The following is a 21,255-nucleotide window of genomic DNA, read 5'->3' on the forward strand; positions in this document are numbered from 1 at the left end:
TCATCCATGTGAGCATTCTCATCAAACCACTCATTCTTCAAAAAAATGCTTAAAGAAAAAAGCCTCCTGCAAGAACAGAAATTCATCTTGGATGGATCAATTCTTGGCAATGGGCTTCAACAGCCAAGAAGATATTTCAGTCATATGTTAGAACTTGTTCTAGAGAATTGAATAGTCTTGTAGTTGAGTTTTCTCCATCTTCTCCCCTTGTATCCGACAAGGGGGGAAGTGGTGGTCATATACAAGCTTCAAAGCCACATCAAGAGAGCTTGAGCCACAACTTGAACCTATTGCCTAATTCAAAGTTTTAGCCAGAGACACAAAAATTCAAGCGAGACTGAGCCACAGCCTGCCATACCAAATTCAAAGTTGTAGCCAGAGATAGAGATGCCCCTGAGCATGCCTTTGGTTGGTGGTCAGCATTAAACCATCTATGTGGGGTTGAGACCTCCCTTTTCAGGTTGAGCTTCTCTTGCTCCAGAGCATTAGGGACACTTCATCTAGTAGAAGATTTCAGCTTCTTGTGAGATTTAGAAGAGTTTCAGGAACTGCACTAAGCATTCCAGTGTTGGGGGTCATCCTTAAACACTGCTGGTTGAGACCTCGATTTCTCCCACCTTATGCCATCATTTCAGAGAGAACATTCAGCTTATTGTTGTCATCCATTATTGTATTTTTGTGTTAGAGCTCTCTTCTAGGACTCGTATATACCCCTTTGGATTAAGGGGGTGAATGTTGGACACCTAATCCGCTAATGGTTGGTGTGGAATGTGAACAGTCACTGGAGTCCAAGAGACCACTTGGTGTATGAAGACCATGGGTCACAAGGAATTGTATTTATATGTGAGTATTGTTAATAGAATGGCATTCATGATTTTCCTTCATACTCTTGTCTTCGCCATAGTTTTGTTTAACACCGGGCTTCCTTAAGATTAAACCACTTTCACCCTCAGGGTTTACTGCAATCCTGCCAAAACTGGTTAAGGGATTCCTTGGCCCAACTAAGCACATAAAAAACCAAGCTTTATCACAATCCCACCAAAATCGGTCAAAGGATGACTATTCCCTAAACAAGCTTACATGCCTCATAATTTCTTCACCAATATATTGAGGAATTTATCCACCTCCACCCTCAGGTTTTACCGCAATCCCGCCAAAACCTGTCAAGGGATTCCTAGTTCCTTGGGAATTTTCTTGAGGCCACCTCACCCAGTTCCAAAACCATCTAGCAATCTAAAGCTCAATCGAATGAAAAAACCTATCACACCATGGCTATCCGAAAATGGAAAGGAAAGGTTGACACCACTGTCACACCTAGAAAACCCATGCCAATGACATCAAAATAACCAAATACATACATGCATGTACCATGCATTCACCAACTAGCTAGGAAATCACACATGTGACCTCTTATCTACAAGTATTCATGCTGAAGTTGCTTCATCCAACTCTTCCTTGCTTGTCCCTTGCTTTCCTTTGCTTTATTTTCCTTCTTTATTTTCTTTCTTCAATGCTAGAGTGCTCAAAGAATGCTCTAAGTGTGCAATAGTATGAGAGAATGAAGAGAATAGAGAAAGAGCTCCCCCATGGAACTCTCAAAAGCTATGAACTGATCCTCATAAGCCTTTTTAGTATTGAAGCCTCTATTTTCTTCAATTTCCTCTATTTTCCTTCAATTTTTGTCTCATGCAAACCTATGACCTTTTATCTCCCTTTTCTTCTATTTTCCTTTATTTTCATAAATAAAATGTCATTTAGTGCCCCTTTGCTTTTTCAAAGACTTTTCCAATGCCTTTTCCAATTTCCTTAGCCACGATAAACCAAATGAACACCTACTAGGATGTTTTGCCCAACATTTAGTTTTGAATACATGCCCCATGACTTTGGTCTTATTTTTTATTTATTAACTTTATTACATGAACTTTTAACCTAGGTTTGTGACATATTGGAGAATGAGTTTATGCACTAGAGTTATTAAAGGGTAATCATAACATCTCATCGTCTATCTAGCATGCAAGTGAAGTTCGTTATATTTCTTTGTAGCAACAACTTTACACAAGGTGATCCGAATGGGAAAGTTAGTGTTTGTTGTACTAAATTCGAATTCAAATTATAAACAAAGTGCTTGAGGATTATGAGGTAAATTGCAAGTATATCATAAGTTTTTATGTCTTTATATGTAATTCATGAGCTTAAAACATGAATTAAAAACACTGAACAACAACATAACAACAAACAAAACATGACCATAACAGTAATACACTCAGCAATTGATGAAGGAGTTCACCCCTACTGGGCTACATCTCCTTGGTCCAGCTTCCAATGGCTTGGCCCTATATCATTATGCTCAAAATAGTGATTACATACATTTAGACTACTCCAATGGCTCTGAAACCTATTCTAATGGCTTGAGAAGACCCAAAAATGCTTGTCTAGCCTCTTCCTGCTCCCGAAAAGACCAAAAACTCAACAAGTTATGATTTCTCCAAGTTTTTATGATAATCACACCACAAACTCCCCAAATTTCGGCATTGGTCCTACAATTTCGCCTAGGAATCAGCTAACTAGGCATTGATTTGATCGATTTCCGTGTGGATTTGTTAGCACCGTTAAATGGCCTCTAAGGCCTTAACTTGAAAAAACAACACGTGCTCGAGGGCTAAGGCCAACGACCCACCCCCCGCCAGCCAGGTCCCTACTCCACACCCACTGGTCGCATTGATGTCATGTAACCAGGAGTCGAGAGCTTAAATTCCACTCCCACTCCTTCGCATTAAACTTTACCGCTGGACAAACCATTGGTCATCGAGGTTTCGTTCACATGGGCCACCGGGTTAACACTTTGCGGTTACGATTGGGGGGTGTCGGGGCTAGCCTGGATCTTGGTCCTGCCCTCATCCACTTGGATGTGGAGACTGGGGATTGGGGCTAACCGTGGCCCCCCTTTTCCCCAAACCTTCTGCAACTTCACTTTAAATAAAACTTTTGGGCCAAAGTTTATTAAGAACCACGTCGGTGCAATGATATTCGGCGATGTTAGTTGGACAAAGGTCTGGTGTTCGACCCCCACCTGGTCCACTAGGTCCTTAACAAAATTTTTGTGGCCCTCGCGCTACCACATGACGACCTCTGGTTGGGCCACGTGGCAGCCTGTTGTTGGCCACCAACTAGCTAACCAAATCACGCTGCCTCAGCTCTGTACCCTGTGACACGAGGCGAACACCGATTAGATGCAGAAAAACACAGTGAGCTACCACATCAACCTGCCACGTCAGTAGTACGGACTGCTGACTGAGCTACCACAATTTTGCCAAATTCCCCTGTTTTGGAAAACGAACAGAACATGTTTCTGGGAGCATACGAAGTCTGTTTCACGCGAAACAAGTTGCGACGGTTTTAGGACGATAAACACTACGCAGTCGTTCATGTTCCACACCGATATGATAACTTTGAATTTTGAGCACCTGATCACAAGATATCAAGAGTGCCAAAGGAAATTAGCAAAGAAAAATTCACAGTTTCATTGAGGTTCTTTAGCAATAGAAGTTAGGAGAAGGTGGCTTCGAAATTTAGATCCCAAGACTAGTGCATGGGACATTGATATACAAATTAAACTACTACCCACAAAATGTCGGTGGACTAGTTCACTGCCCAACTCAACAGACAAATGGAGATTTTGTTAGAGAAGTGCAGAAGCAAAATGATGAACTACATGATTTAGTGTAGCACGTGGAAATTGTACAGGTAGCATAGCAGAAAAAGACTTGTGATATAGTAGCCTCAACGTTCTCAATCAACTTGATAAACCCAATGTTTGCTTAACTTAAACTTAAACCTGGTAGTTTGAATAGATAACACGGTTCTTATAGATGACTAAAATAATATTTAACTATATAATTATTTTGATCATACCAATAATGTATTGTAAATTTTTGAACATTTATTATAAAAAGTGTTCTTATAAACATCTCGACTATATATAACACATTTCTATTTGATTTAGAAATTTACTATCCGCTATATGTCGATCCTGCTTTGAGACGGGCCATCTAGCCAAAAATTGCCCAAAAGCCTCCCAGAAAAATTCTACTAGAAAAAACCACCACAGATCTACATGGTGGGAAGGAGCACAAAAAGAACACTACACTGTCATCAAAGAAGAATACCCTAGAGAAAACTCTGAATCACAAGAAAGAAACAATTCTCAAGACAAGCAGGGAGAAAGCCCTGCCCAACAACAAAAAAGTGAACTCGACAACCCCTCAAGCATCAACAGTTATGAGGATTCGAATACCGCACAAAATAAATCTTCATTTAACAGCGAAGCGGATCTCCTAGACCAAACTTCTTCTCCGTCTATCTTCAAGAGGACGAACACAAAAGATCGCGAAGCTAAGACACCAATGTCCCAAGAACCAGAAGAGATGAAGGAGATGCAAGATATAGGAATTTGGAAGACCGTAGAGAAAAAAAGAAAGCTACAGCATCAATCTCGCCAAGAAAGACGAGGAGCCAGAGAATTAAAAACTAAGAAAATTATAGATCCGATAGACCAATTTGGTCTCAGTAGACGTTAACCACTATCATCATCATCATATAATATTGTATTAAGAATTCTTGAACATTTACTATAAGAAAGATACTTATAGACATTCAAACTATATATAACACATAACACATATTTGTCTTTTGGTGTAGAATGTTACTATTCACTATTTTTATTAAGAAAAATTTCAGTGTCTTAGCCCCACGAAATATGTTAATATATATTTTGTCAGTGGAAAAAATAATCTTTAGAAGTTTATATTTGGTTAAAAAGATTACTATCTACTATTTTTATTAGGAAAAAAATTACTCTCATCCCGCAAATTCCAAGAATCTTTAAAAATTTGTATTTCGTTTAAAAGATTACTATCTACTATTTTTATTAAGAAATTTTTACTATAGCAGTCCCACAAAATATGCTAATATAAACTTATATACTAATATAATTTTTTTATTGTTTGGACAGAGAATCTCTAAAAGTTTATTACATCAAATTCCATAGTTATAAAAAGAATGGAATTCCATTATCATAATGAAAAAGGATGTGCTTGTCAGGCACAGGTGGGCCCGATCAGAGATGGGAAATGACCAGAGGATAGGAATATTTTTCTTGGCGATATATATAATCGAGGACGAGTTGTGCTAACCCTATGCCAAAGTTATTCCAGGCCCGATGTATCTACTCGCATGGACATGCATTGAAGTTATTCCTGTCAAACAGAGGCAAAGTTATTCCCGAGTCCACACCTTTCGGCTAACGTGGGGTATGGTTGTCTTTAGCCCTCATGCACCGTGCCTGCTCAGGCAAATGCGGAGAAGCAAAAGAGAGGAAAGGCAACACCGAAGAAGTCTTTGTTATAAATTTGCGTCCATGATCATTGATAAATTGCAGCATCAGGATCTTGGATGACTGAGTACTACCGGTCGAAGTAGTCGGTGTTAAGTGCTTGTATTCATGCATTCAATTCAATGCATTTTCAGAGTTCAAGAGCAAAATAATTCAAGTTTCAATGCTCTGCTTGCTGAATGAATCTGAGATTGTGGACATGGAACATGATGTTGATGCTATGACTAAATTTGCATGGACCTTGCAAGACATCTTGACTCTGCAGATTAGTTGCTCTTATGCAGAAATGGGAGGAGTAGGGAAGAAATTTGTGGTTGTCAGCTGGAATGTGGATGCCTCCTCCATCCTTTGAAACACCTGGAATTCATGGAAAATCCTGGAATCCTTAGTCTACGCAACTAAATGCGTAGCGACGAAAGAGATTCATGAGTTTCAGAAACTACTATTAAAGCTTTTAAACATGGTGGGAATGTGCTTAGAATCGACACAAATCTATTTGCTGGTTCCCACATTGTTGAGCTTAAAGTAGGCAGTTAGTGTGTTGAGCGCAATGTTGAGCGTGTGTTTTTATCACAATATGAAGCACGATGCATTTGATATGTGACCCACTGCCTCCTTCAACGAGCCGGGGAAGTAGGTGTGCTCTTTGACTGAGGTGGGTGGAGAATTTGAAGCTGTGCAACCACATACAATCAATGGTTCTGGAGGGCTGCAATATTCATGGGTATATGCCGTCCCTTTCATTGTACTGGTGTTAGAAGGCGATAAGGCTGGTGCAGATTTTAGAGGGTTAGAAAAGATTCCTAATCTGAGACACCTATGCTTATCACACAATGGAAAAATCGGTTGAAGAGTTTGAAAGCCCTATGGATTTCCGGAAGAAGGTCATCATAGAAGAGTATTCTAATAATTTGAAACATTTTTCTTGTTTTCATTGGAGGATGAAGCAATGGAAATATTGAAATGTTTTTCAATAAAAATGTGAAGCAGGCTGAGGGATATGCACCAAGCATTGTAGAATTTGATTAGCCTTTAAAATATCCAAGTGGTGACTTGCCGAAGATGACAAGAGCTTCTCCAGGTTGCAAAGCTGAAAAGTTAGTCTCGCCGTGAAAACTGGCCAAAAAAGAGCAGACAGTCTACAGGGGACAGAGTTCAAAAGTTAGTTAATGTAACTTCGAAGGGAGTAGCTGAACAAATTTTATCTTCAACATTGTAATTATATGGCAAATTTTATCTTCAACGTTGTAATTATATGGCAGAGTTTTTTTTCAGAGAGAAAATCAACATATGGCCGAGGCCAGCAGATATTACAGCATATGGCCGAAGCCAGCATATGGCAGAGTTTACTTTTATGTAACAAGATTTTTATTTACAAGTTATTTGTAAGAGAGATTGACTGGTAATTTTACTGTACATATTCTGTTCTATGTAATCACTGATATACAGTGTCATTAATTTGTTATTTTCAGCTGTTTTCCATTTCATTCATTCTGGTTGCCATCCTTCCTCTTCAGTGGGATCATTGCTCGGTATATTTTAAATTTTGATGAAGGTTTTGTTAATTGTTAAAATTTCCAGCCCGGAGTGCAGGGTTTAAACTCATAAACTCAGACTCAACCTATCTATACCAATTATGACGATTTCAATTCATAGGCTGATACAACCACCGGGAAATCCCTGCTGTCATGATCAGGTTGAGCTTCTGAGTTCCACGGAAGAGCAAAATTTACCAAAACCGTCCTTCAAAAAGCGAACGTAGTCTATTAACTTTTTAATTACTTTTTTATTTTAAACATTAAAATATATATTTTAATATTCCATTCTCTTAATATTTAACTTTTTTTTTTTTCATTTTTTTATTTTCTCAAAAGGTGGAAAAACCTATCAAACTCAGTTTGTCAAACCAACAGTGAGGACAGCCATCTCTGGCTGCTATCCGCGAAAGTCAGTTGACACATCACTGTTATCAAGGAAAACCACGCCACCTGAAATAACCCGCTGGTGGTCCGTAAGGGAGCAGACTTTCACTCCTGCCAGATGCCTCTGGGTGTTGGGCCGTTAACCTGTTTCCTTACGTCTGAGGAAGACGAGCTCTTAGCCAACCAGAAGCAGTTTTAGGGCATACTCCAGGCCCATTCTTAATATTTAACTTGAAAAATAGGTTTGAATATTTTATTATTATTAACATTTTATATTACAAATTAAATGAGTTAAACTTTCTATTTTTCAACATGGAAATATATATATATATATATATTCAAACAATTTATTTTCAACATGGAAATATATATATTCAAACAATTTATTTAATTTTTATGTTGAATTATTATAAAATTATATTATTTCACATATATAATGAAATTAGTTTTATTTATTTCTAAGAGTGAAAGTGGAATATTTTTACAATCTCTTTCATACTAATAAATTGAGGTAGCACTCAGAAAATAAGATCATTGATGTTTTATAATGCTTTTAATTAAAGCTAACCAAATATGTATAGTCATTTCTATTTTTATTATAGTTGATATTTTTTATTTTTTATTTATTTTTATTTTTATTATTATTTTTTTAAATTTAGAATAACTTTTTTATAGGGAATTTGTGTCACCTCCAAGTTGAATACCAATGAAATCACACATCCCCTCATTTTTTAATAAATTTAAAAAATTATATTTCTGTGAGGTGGTCCTTTGCCCACCAATTTCTTACAAATTTTCAAATCATACTTGATTTTAGAAAAACTATCTTATATCTTGGTTGTAAAAGATAGAAACTCTTCAACACTTCTATTTTTTATCATGACATGAGATTCTTAGTAAAACCATAATTAATAATAATATTTTTGTTACAATAACTTTTGTTTTGTTTTTATTTTATTAATAATTGAAGCTTTAGATTATATTAACTACATTAATATTTTAAATATAATTGTCCTAATTATTTATTTATTTAACTTATTTTACAATTTAAATATCTAAAATATTTTATAAATATTTAATTTATTTTATTAAATAAAATTATTTTTAAAATTTAAATATTATATAATTAATTATCCATTTTTAAAACTTCTCTCAGCTTTTAATCCATCGTGATATTTCAACGTTTCAAAATTTGTGTTTCATTCAAGTCATTAGTATGTTTTCGTTATATTTCAACGTTTCAAAATTTGTGTTTCATTCAAGTGATTAGTGTGTTTTTAGAGATGATTTGTTACTTAGATTTTGCACGCTGAAGAACAACTACATATTTTTCAATATCTTACAAAATTATAAATCTATTTTGTATAAATTTTATCATAATTAATCAAAATATCTTTTATTTTCATTCATATATATATATATATAATTTTAAAGATCCTAATAATTTTATTAATAATTTTTTAGATATAAAATATTGTGATATTTTTAATTTCATGAATCGTTATAGTCATAATAGTGTTTATGACACATTATAGTGTTTATGACATATTTTTTTATGAAACTGGTGATGTAAAACAAAATGTAAATATATAGAAGTGTGAGTTTTTTCCAATATACTTAATACATGACATATGTATTACTTTATTAGTAGCTAATTAAAGTGGTTAAGTCATTTGGGTTCTTCAATTTTTTATATGAAATTTACATCATTCAACTAGTAGTTCACATGGTTATGGAATTTATTGGGTTGAAATTAGTGCTTTAATTTAAAAATTGTTTTTGGTTCTTTTGGATTTCAATAACAAAATATTGAATAATAATAATAAACAAATATAAGTTGGATAATGGATTTCACTTACACGGGTTACATCTTTCAGTTTAAACCACTTTATTAATTCTCCTTCAAAGAGGGCTTCTCCTTTCACAATAAGGGGTTATTTCTACTTTACAAAGGGTTGAAATATTCTCCCAATAAGTGGTTGGTTTTTCTTCACAAACAGTTAAGCTTCTTACATTAAGTAGCTCATTATTTCATAAGCGTTTGATTCTCTTGATAGAAGGGATTACGAAAAATCTCCCAATAGAGAGGCCTATTCAATCCAAAAATTCTAAGGACTTAATGAGTCCAAGCCTTTCACATCCCTCTCAAAAGAGGGTTTAAATGATTCTCAATTTGAGAACTACCTCATCATATCAAATAGAGAATACCTCTCAAGACCTCACAAATTAGGATCTAGCACCCTTCAAGGGATTGGTTTGAGATTTTTTCTCAACCATGCCCATGAAAATATGAAATCCATAAGATCTCAACTCTCCCTTGAGACTAGGAAATAGAATCCATGAACATCTCAAGTTGGCCAAATAGGAAACTACAATGCTATGTAGCTTTGGCACCAATGCTACAGAGTTCTCATATTTATATTAGTTTCCTATTACAAATAAGAATGAAAAATATAATAATACATGAGCACCTAAGCTAAAATTAAGTATTAATCATTCCATTTTACCATTTGGCCATTTTTCCCAAAACTTAATTGAGCCATATCTTTTGGATACAAACTGCTAACCTCATTCAAACGACGTCAAAAAACTACTTACAATTTCTTCATTGATAACTTCAGTAAAAATTGAGACTAACTTGATTTATCAATTATGAATATCCTATAGAATCACTCATTTAGATTTTTTTTACCACAGAGTTAGATAAGATATGTATCAATTACATACTCTTTCTATTGTTTTAGTTTTATAAAGAAGACGTTAATAAAATGTTCCTCGAAATATTCTATTTTAAATTGTCACAATAAAAAAAATGGAGAGATCTCACAATCATATCTATTTATTCTATTTATTTTCCTAATTCACCAAAAAGATATGCTATCTCTTCATTTATATTTTTAAAATACTTTATATCACTTTATATACTAAATTTAGACAACTAAAAATAATAAAAATAGCAACCTCTTCAACTTCCAAAATTTTAATGTAGAAAACAAATATTAATAAAAATAGCAGCCTCTTCAACTTTAAAAAATTTAATGAAATCCTTGATTTACCACTTTACGTGACCATGGGCTTCGAAAATGCCAATGTTAAACCACAGGCTTGTTAAGAAGTCCGGAGAATTCCATTTATTCGAATGATGTAATCTATATTGTATTATTCATTCAATGAAGGATACATTTGTACTTGACAAAAACAATTATGTCTACATAACTAGAAGGACCTAATTTATAACTAAATCCCTAACTATACACAAAATCCTGAATTATTACAACATTACCCCCCTTAATCCGAAGGGACATCTGACATACCCAGTAAAGATCTAAATTTTTCGAACTTTTCACGCTCCAATGCTTTAGTAAAGATATCTGCAATTTGTTCTGATGTTGGACAATGTGTCAGATAAATTGTTTTGGCCTCTACATGATGTTGAATCAAATGATACTTGGTGTTGATATGTTTGGTTCAATCATGAAACTATGGATTATTGGTGAATTTAATTGTAGAAGAGTTGTCAACAAATAAAGGAGTTGAAGCTTTTTGTTTCTCCTTCAAATCTTCAAGTATTTGCCGAAGCCAAATGATTTCCTTAGTGGCTTGAGTTACTGCAACATATTTGGCTTTGGTGGTAGAATCACCAAGAATAGATTGCTTGCGTGATCTCCAAATAATGGTTGTTAATCCAAAATTAATAAAATAACTAGAAGTAGAGACTCCACTCTCTTTATCTTCATCAAAATTAGAATCTGAATAACCAATAAGATGCAAGTTTAAAACTTTGGTATATTTGATGGCGCAAGTTTGGGTTCTTTTTAAATATTTCAATACTCTTTTCTCTACTACCCAATGCCCCTCACAAGGATGATGCATAAACATGTAAAGTAATATGATAACAAAGGTTATATCAAGATGATTAATAGATAAATAAATCAAACTTCCAACAAGTTGCCCGTACTTTGTTGAATCTTCAAATGGTTTTCCTTCTTCTGAAGTGAGTTTCAAATTCTGCTCCATTGGTGTAGTAACAGGATTACAATCCATCATACTATATCTATTCAATAACTTACCAACATACTTCTTCTGAGAGATGAAAATATGTTGTGGTTTTTGATCAACTTCAATTCCAAGATAATAATGAAGTAAAAGTAAATTTGTCATATCAAAAACCTTTTTCAATTCCTTCTTAATCGATGATATATTCTCATCATTGTTTCCTGTGATCATCAAATCATCAACATATACAACTAGATATACAACTGATCTTCCAACTTTCTTAACGAAAAGAATTGCATCATCTAGGTAAAAAGGTTTTTAATTTAACTTAAAAACATGTTTAGTTAGTTTCTCATACCACGCTCATGGCTTTTGTTTCAATCCATACAAAGACTTCATTAGTTTTCAAACCTTTTGTTCTTTCCCTTTAACGTTACTCACTAGTAAATTTTAGGAACTTGTAGCTACCACAATAGATCTCGGAAGAATCCTCCATTGCAATAGAAAATACGCTCCTAATTCGAAGACAGTTTAATTCACTCAAATATATATATATATATATATATATATATGAGAGATGGGTTTCATGTATTATCTTTAAGTATGTGTATGAAATGGGTTATTATTTGGACAGTTATTGTAGATTAAAACGGAAGTGGAAAACAATGTCTATTAATAATTTTTAATTACATATATTATTTACAGTGAGTAATAATTTTGTTAATAAACTATTTATTTAAAATAAAAATAAAATAATTATATTGAGTAATAATATTGTTAATGAATTATTTATTTATAATAATTATATTAATAAATAATTTAATAAGCCCCATGGGGTAGGCGAGTTGGTAATCGCATGGCAGTGTAGTTCGTTTGTAAAGCGGACTCCGTATTTGAGGTCACGAGTTCAAATCCCTCGGACTTACCTTGGTGACGCGTTATAGTGGGCAGGCGCGAAGCCCAGGGGTTATAGTGGTGGCGGCCAAAATTGACCCTGTGTCACGCGAGTTGTGAGGCTATCCCAATTGCCAATTCCTCTGACACAAAAAAAATAATAAATAAATAATTTAATAAATTTGATATAATTATATTGATAAATAATTTATTAAATACTTTATTTTATTTAGGAATTTTTTTATTTTGAAGCAATGTAAATGAAAGCCTTGGATAATACCAATTATGACGTATTCAATTCTTATGCTGATACAACCACCGGGAATCCCTGCTATCATGATCAGGTTGAGCTTCGTTGAGCTTTAGGGAAGAACAAAGTTTACCCGTTAGAGTTACCAGTCACCAAAACCATCTTTCAGAAAGCAAGCGTAGCCCATTAACTCGTGTCTACTAGAGTGATTACTTATCCTACCCCTCCAATGTACTAGTGTCGGCAAGAAATTTCGTTCGATTAATCTTCCCAAAAAGCAAGCGGAGTTCATTAACCTTTTACCAAAGTGATTACTTATCTTAGCCCTCCAATGTACTAATTTTCAGTTAATAATGCCATAGTAGTCCTACAATGGTAGACCTTAAATGTGAAGCTTTTATAATAATTTAATTTTAGGTAAGAAGTTTTGATGTATTTTATTTAAAATGGGGAGTGCGAGGTCCCCTTAAGAAGTTGTATTAGGCCCAATATACAATATACATTATGTACAAGTGTCTCCATCACATCACAATCAAATTCATATACAAGCTCAATCAATACATCATATGCTGCCGCGGCAGCGCTACAAATGGGGTTCGAACGCGGACTGGGTGCGAGAAAACCGGCATCCCCGGCCGCGTGACCATGCACTCAAGTGCATAGTTTTGATGTATTTATTATATCAGTATAGATTTATTTTAATTATTTATTGATGTATTTATTATATTAGTATAGGTTTATTTTAATTATTAATTTATTAAGTTTAGAGAGTAACAAATGTTTTTTTAAATATAAAATTTAATCTTTTTAGAATATTTTATTATTTTTAATATTTTATATTAAAATTTTAAAAATTACATCTTTCATATTTTATTTTTTAGTATATTTTAATTACTTATTTCATTTAAACATTGAAGTATATTTTTTAATATTCAATTTTTCTAAATGCAAAACTTGAAAATAGTTTTGAATATTTTATTATTATTCACATTTTATATTAAAAATTGAATGAATTACACATTGGATATTTTTTAGCATTGATATATATATATATATATATATATATATATATATATATATATATATATATTGAAATATTATAAAATTATATTATTTAAGATACCTATGGAATTATTTTATTGACTTTTAAGAGTGAAAGTGGAATATTTTTGTGAGCTCTTTCATACTAATAAATTGAGGTAGCACCGCGAAAATGATATTATTGATGTTGTATAATGCTTTTAAATAAAACTAACCAAATATGTATAACCATTTCTATTTTTATTATATTGGGTATTTTTTTTATTTACTAAGAGTAACTTTTTTTAAGGGAATTTGTGTCTCTTTCATGCACGTAAATTGAGGTAACACTATGAGAATGAGATCATTGGTGTTTTATAATGCTTTTAATTAAATCTAACCAAATATGTATAACTATTTCTATTTTATTATAGTCGACATTTTTTATTATTATAGTTGATATAGTTTTTTATTATAGTCTATATAATCGATTGTGCCACCTCCAAGTTGAATACTAATGGAATCACACATCCCCTCATATTGCCCTTCTCTAAGTAATCATATCTTTTATAAATTATAATTTTTATAATTAATTATTACACCAAGAAGTGCATTCTACAGCCCAATATGATGTGTAAGCCTGCCATTGGTCATCAAAGTTGAAATTTTGCTATGTCAGCCAAAATAAAAATTAAAAAAATCTAAAAAAAGAAATAATTAATTTAAATATTTTATATAGTTATTCAAATTCAAAGGATATGATAAAATAACTATTAAATGCATAAGATAATTGTATTGTAATACAATAATATAATTATCTTATGTGTTTAACAATTATTTTATTATATACGATGAGTTTGAATGGATCATAAATTTACCTTCAACAAAAAAATTTACCACATTGAAATTCTAAATCAAGTAAAATTTTAAACATCTTTACTCTCTACTTGATTCAATGCCATTTCGTAAAATAAAGTAAAAGGGTTATTTCAACACAAAGAATCTAAAATCTTGCTCCAAAATCTTTTAATATTTCTTTTAATTAAATATTAGTAAAATCAATCTTTAAAAGTAAAACTATTTCCTATATTTCCACGTCAAAGTTGTAATATTTAAAAATTTTGTTATCATGCCATGTAAAAAATTATCATTAAATCAAATATTAATATTAATATATTATAATATTAATATTATAAATTTAATAACTTAAGATTAATACAATATTAAATTTAATATAATATTAAATTTGTTATATTAAAATATATATTAATATATCATGATATATATTAACTCTAGATATATATCAGAGGGAGGAACAAAGATAGAGTGATAGAGGTAGAGAGATAGAGGGAGTGAGAGGAAGGGAGATAAAGGGAGAGAGAGGAAGGATGAGAAAGGACTTGTGTCATGCCCCTTTCCTAGTGGTAATCTTCAACCCAATTATAGGCGGGTGTGGCACTATTGTACTTTTTCTTTTCACCAATACTTGAGTACACGGTCAACGCCTACTTCAATGCTTAGTCAATTTTTCAATAAGTGTTCTTGATAATGCAATGGAATAAACTTATCATCAATTTATCTTTCATCAATATGCAACGAAAATCAAATCAACACCACAACTACACCCATATATACTTGGGAGGGGAAACTCCAGTAAAGTTTGTCCAATCAGTTTATAATAAAACTTCAATAAATTACATGTATACAATTTTACAATTAAGTCGTGCAGCCAAACATTCGACCTACACACTTAGAAAATTTACCAAATGCACAAGGCAACCGTACCCAAGCCGTGCATCTCGTTTTGCCCCTTGTTCACACCAAAAACCCCAGCTTAAGTCTTGTCGCAGATCATAACATGTATGTTTCATGTCTACCCAAACATGCACACTTCACCCGGTCATCATGCAGTGTTATCATGTTGCCTTTGTGACTTAACACTTGGCCAACAATAACGCAACATTGTCCAAACTCGTGTTGCAATCTTTTGTTTAGAATCCCCAATCGAAACTTGTGTCACTGTTCAACTTGCCCTTCGACGCGGGTGCATGACCTGCTTGTAATGCACTTCACCCAGCCCGACCCAGTTGTCACAACTCGCTCCTTAGACCCAACCTGACCACCTGCAAACTCGGCCCTTCAACTCTAGTTACCCTGTGGTCTTCCTCGCTATTCCTTTTGCTCATCTCCCTCTTCGCACTTGTGTTTCTGCTATATGAGGTCTGAGTTTGAATGGTTTGAATGCCATCAAACTCTCCCCAATATATAGGTGCCATATGGCATGGAAATGCCTCCAAGGATCAGGACCCCTTGTCCAACCAAGGGTCAGCCCAACCTCCAACCAATGCGTCGGTGTGCACATTTCATATGTTGGCTCAACTCTCATAACATCCATGTCACTTCCCTTCATCGTATAAGTTTACTTCTACTATCAGTCATCCAAAATCCATACTACAGTCGCACGCATTCTCCACCATATGTTCGTGTTGACTAACTTGGGCGTGCATTGACTCGGATTCCCAACTCGGGTTACGTGACTCGCCCTCACCCAACATGCCAAATTTTCATACATTTCCCCTAGCGCACCTCTTTTTGGTAGTATGATACGTCTCACCAAATACTCGTCGAACTTCTCCCATCAGTTTCTTGTCGCGATGGGCATGTGATTTCCCAATATGAATGCGCCCACTATAAGTGTTTTCACCTATGGAACTTAACCAAAATTCATGTCAAGTTGCGCGTCCTCCATCCAATTCGATCAACACGGGTGCCTGTTGTACATGGGTGCACCCACTATAACTTTTTCACACATCCACTTGAATTGGGATCCTAACATCCTCCCCCACTCTAAATAAGGTTGTCGTCCTCGATAACACCATCATCATAAAAACATTACAAAGTGTTATTAGCTCCAACAACTAATTTCCATGCTTCCCAACTCTAGTCTCCATTGCATAAACCTCCATCAAGGCTCGTGACTCCATAAAATGGGAAAGTCTCCTTAATCCATGATCATCAACCACATTTGTCACAATCTCCACATGTTGCTCTACCATGGGAGGCTGGTCCCTCCAACTCAAGCTACATGCTCTCACAGAAACATATATCTTGTCGACTCATCATGTATTGTCATCATGTGAACTGCTACCATGATACTTCAACTCAAATCGAACACATCTCAGTATATTATCAGCTCCCACAAATTGAACTAGTTGGGTAACTAATCCAATTGTCACACTCATTTCATGAGAATGCACATCCTCATGCCTCTGTCAGTTGTTTCTCTAGCATCCTGTCACAACATCAATTCGATCAAGAATGCATCCCATCTCTATCCAATTTAAATTAAGCCATGCCCAGGTCTATGAAGTAATATCCATCCTATCTGTAATATGTTGTCATCAATGCTAATGTCCATGTGTGGTGGTGAAATACCAATTGACAACATCCATCTAAGCATCATCCTCCATGTGTGAGAGGCCCTTCTCCTTAAATCGAAAAAGATCTCCCCCCTATCAACCCAACTCTCAATGTGTAAGATCTAGGTCCATGCATAAACCTCCATCTCATCTACAATATGCCATCCATCAAATATGTAAAAGGAGTAACTCTACACCTGCCTCATCATCTCATCCATGTGATGCCCATGGTCATAAATCAATCAACCACCATGTCTATCAAATTGGTTAAGTCTCATCAACTCAATCCATGCACACTTCACAAGGTTGTCATGCAGTGTTATCATGCTGCCTTTGTGACTTAACACCCGACCTGTATTATCACAAATTCGTTTTGCAACCTTTCGTTCAAACTCCCCAGCCGAAACTTGTGTCATTGTTCAGCTTGCCCGTCATCATGGGCGCATGACCTGCATGTAATGCAGTTTGCCCGACCTAACCCGATTGTCGCAGCTCACTCCACAGACCCAACCTAACCACCTACAAACTCGACCCTTCAACTCTTGCTTCCTCGTGGTCTTCCTTGTTGTTCCTTTCACTCAACTCCCTCTTCGCACTTGTGTTTTTGCAATATGAGGTCCAAATGGAGATGATTTGAATGCCATCAAGCTCTCCCTAAATACTCTTAAGGGTTGCGACCCTTCCTCCAACCAAGGGTCGGCCTAACCTCCAACCAATGCGTTGGCCTAAACATTTCATATGTTGGCCAAACTCTCGTAACATCCATGTCGCTTCCCTCCATCATATAAGTTTGTTGCTCCTATCAATTGGCCAAACTCCATACTTCGATCGCACACATTCTCCACCATATGGCCGTGTCGACTAACTCGGGCGCACGCTCACTCAGGCGCCCACCTCGGGTTACCTGACTTTCCCTCACCCAACACGCCAAATTTTCACACATATCCCCCATCACACCTCTTTCCAGTAGTACGACAAATCTCACCGAACACTCATCGAACTTCTCCCACCAGTTGCTCGTCACGATGGGCGAGTGATTTCCCAATATGAGTGCACCCACTATAAGTGTGTTCACCCATCGCACTTAAACAAAATTCATGTCAAGTTGCACATCCTCCACCCAAGTCTGTCAACACGGGTGCCCATCGCACATGGGTGCACCCGCTATAACTCGGTTTCACGTCGACTCGACTCGGGATCCTGACATCCTCTCCCACTCTAAATAAGGTTGTTGCCTTCGATAACACCATCATCATCAAAACATCACAAAGTGTTGTTAGCTCCAACAACTAATTTCCATTCTGCCCAACTCTACTCTCCATCGCATAAACCTCCATCAAGGATCATGACTCCATAAAATAGGAAAGTCTCCCCAATCCATGATCATCAACCACATCTTTCACAATCTCTACATGTTGATCTACCGTGGGGGGTTGGTCCCTCCAACTCAAGCTACATTCTCTCACTACAACATATATCCTATCGACTCATCATGTATCATCATCATGAGAACTACTACCATGATACTCCAACTCAAATTGAACACAACTTAGTACACTATCGACTCCCACAAATCGAACTAGTTGGGTAACTAATCCAACTGTCACGCTCAATTCATGAGAATGCACATCCTCATGCCTCCGCTGGTCATTTCTCTAGCACCATGTCAAAACATCAACTCAATCAAGAATCCATCCCATCTCTATCCAATGTAATTTAAGCCATGCCCAGTCTATGAAGTAATCTACATCCTGTCTGTAACATGTTGTCATCAATGTTAATGTCCATGTGCGGTGGTGAAGTATCAACCAACAAAATCCACCTAAGCATCATCATCCATGTGTGAGAGGCCCTTCTCCTCAAATCGAACAAGATCTTCCCCCTATCAACCCAACTCTCAATGTGCCATATCCAGGTCCATGAAGAAACATCCATCTCATCTACAATATGTCATCCATCAAATCCATCAAGGGGGAAAGTCTACACCCGCCTCATCATGTCATCCATGTGTTTCCCATGGTCATAAACCAATCAACCACCATGTCTATCAAAGTGATCAAGTCTCATCAACTCAACCCATGCATAAGTGCTCCGACCAAGGCATCACCATTGTTTCAAATCCATCAACTCCAAAGTCTCTCATCTCTAACATATCCATCAAGTCACTCCTCACGAACACACCCCATAAATGTGTCCAAGGTATGCATCCCATACTGCATCAAAGTCAAGTACACCTCTAACCTCAGCTCCTCAATGAACCAGATACTCCAAGACCACCATAATATGAAGTCTCCATCAACTACAACTCTCTCAAGTCATCATGAGCTCCCATGAATCATCTCCATCCAACACTTCGACAAGCATACTTGTCTCAGTCTCAAGTGCCATCACAAGATGCCTCTGCCCTCTTGGTCATATGAATACTCTCATAGGTTTCCCATAAAACAACCATGGTCTTGTTGTACAAATGTGCACAACATCCCCTTTGGCTCATCTATAAAATATCTCCATGTCACATCAACAAGTCCATCTGCACAACATCCCTGCCTTGGCACTCCTCCTTGGATGCCCATAAGTGACATCTCTATAAGTGCTCCTGCATAATGTCCCTGCACGAAGTCTTCCATTCTCACATCTATCCAACTCAATGTCCATGACTCTAGCTGCCCATCTCGTCCATCCTAGTAGAATCATCACAACATCAGTCATCACATCCTTGTTCTTAATCAGGTTTAGTTCCCTTGGTCACTCAACCTCATATCACATCATATCACAGGTTCCTTCCATCATTTATGCCTCCCTCACTAAAGGTTCACCAAGACTGCCTCTTGCTGTCAGCCATGGTGGAGTCCACCCAAGTATCATATCATCATAACTTTGGTGTGCCCTCTATCAAATGTGTCCATGAGTCATGCCGAGAACTTAGCCAATTCCATATGTCTAAGCATGACTCATCCATCACAAAGCTCATTATGTTCCTCCCTTATCACGGGCATTTTCACCTTCTGCCATAAGGTCACAAATTTCCCCAACAAGTCCTGCAACAACCAATGTTCCTTGCATTAACTCACAAGGTCTCATCATAATCATCCATGGAAAGAATTTCCATTGCATTGGAAAACTTCATTTAACCATCCTTGCATATGGCCCATCCTCCAAAATCTCAAATGAAACACAAGTAATATCAATACTTAAATCTTTGTGAGGCTCCTTCATGTGAGTGCCTACCATCATTAATGTCCGCATCATGCATGAATCTAGCTCAACTTGGGAAATCAATGGTGCCTCAAGCTCTTCCTGTTTTGTTGACACATATGCAACACCCTCTTCCTCATTGTAACTTGTAGCTTCATCCTGTTCTATTGCCCAACCAAGTCAAAGAATCTCTTATTGCACATTCCTTTCCAAGACCTCAAGTTAATCTCGAATCCATGGGTTTTATTCTTTCATATGCCTCAACCTGTATAAGTTTAGCAAGAGCCTCCCATGGAATTCTTCCCAACTTGTCATGTTTTCTCATTCAGTTTGGCCCAAGCTCAATGATTCACCCCTGCTCAACTATGTAGCACCTATGTGCTCAAGCTTCAATACCAACTGCAGCCCTGTCATCATATCTCTGCTTCACAATCTTCAATCAGCTCAAATCGCCCTGAACCAAGCTCTGATACCATCTATCACACCCCTATCGTAGTCTTCCAACCACTTATAGGCGGGTGCGACACCGCTGTACTTTTTATTTTCACCAATACTTGAGTACACGGTCTAAGCCTACTTCAACACTTAGTCAATTTTTCAATAAGTGTTCTTAACAATACAAGGGAATAAACTTATCATCAATTTATCTTCTTCAATTATCTTTCATCAATATGCAATGAAAATGAAATCAACATCACAAGTATACTGATATATACTTGGGAGGGGAAAACCCCATAAAGTGTGCCTAATCAGTTTATAATAAAACTTAAATAAATTACAAGTATACAATTTTACAGTTAACTTGTGCAACCAAACATTCGGCTTGCGCACTTAGACAATTTACCAAAACCACTAGGAAACTGTGCCCAAGCCATGCAACTTGCGCTGCCCCTTTTCCGCATTGAAAACCCCAATGTAAGTTTCATCACAAATCATAACATGTTTGTTTTGTGTCTACCCGAACCGACACACTTCACCTGGTTTCTGTGCAGTGTTATCGTACTTCCTTCGTGAGTTAAAACCTGACCTGCACTACTACAACACTGCCCAAACTCATGTCATAGCCTTTCGTTCATATTCCTCAACTGAAACCTGTGTCACTATTCAACCTACCCATCGGCGCGGGTGCATGACTCGCCTGTAATGCAGTTCGCCTGACCTGACCCG

The sequence above is a fragment of the Pinus tabuliformis genome, chromosome 8, assembly GCF_031772625.1.
Source record: "Pinus tabuliformis cultivar Carrire ecotype Pingquan chromosome 8, CPIR1, whole genome shotgun sequence".
Lineage (NCBI taxonomy): Eukaryota > Viridiplantae > Streptophyta > Pinopsida > Pinales > Pinaceae > Pinus > Pinus tabuliformis.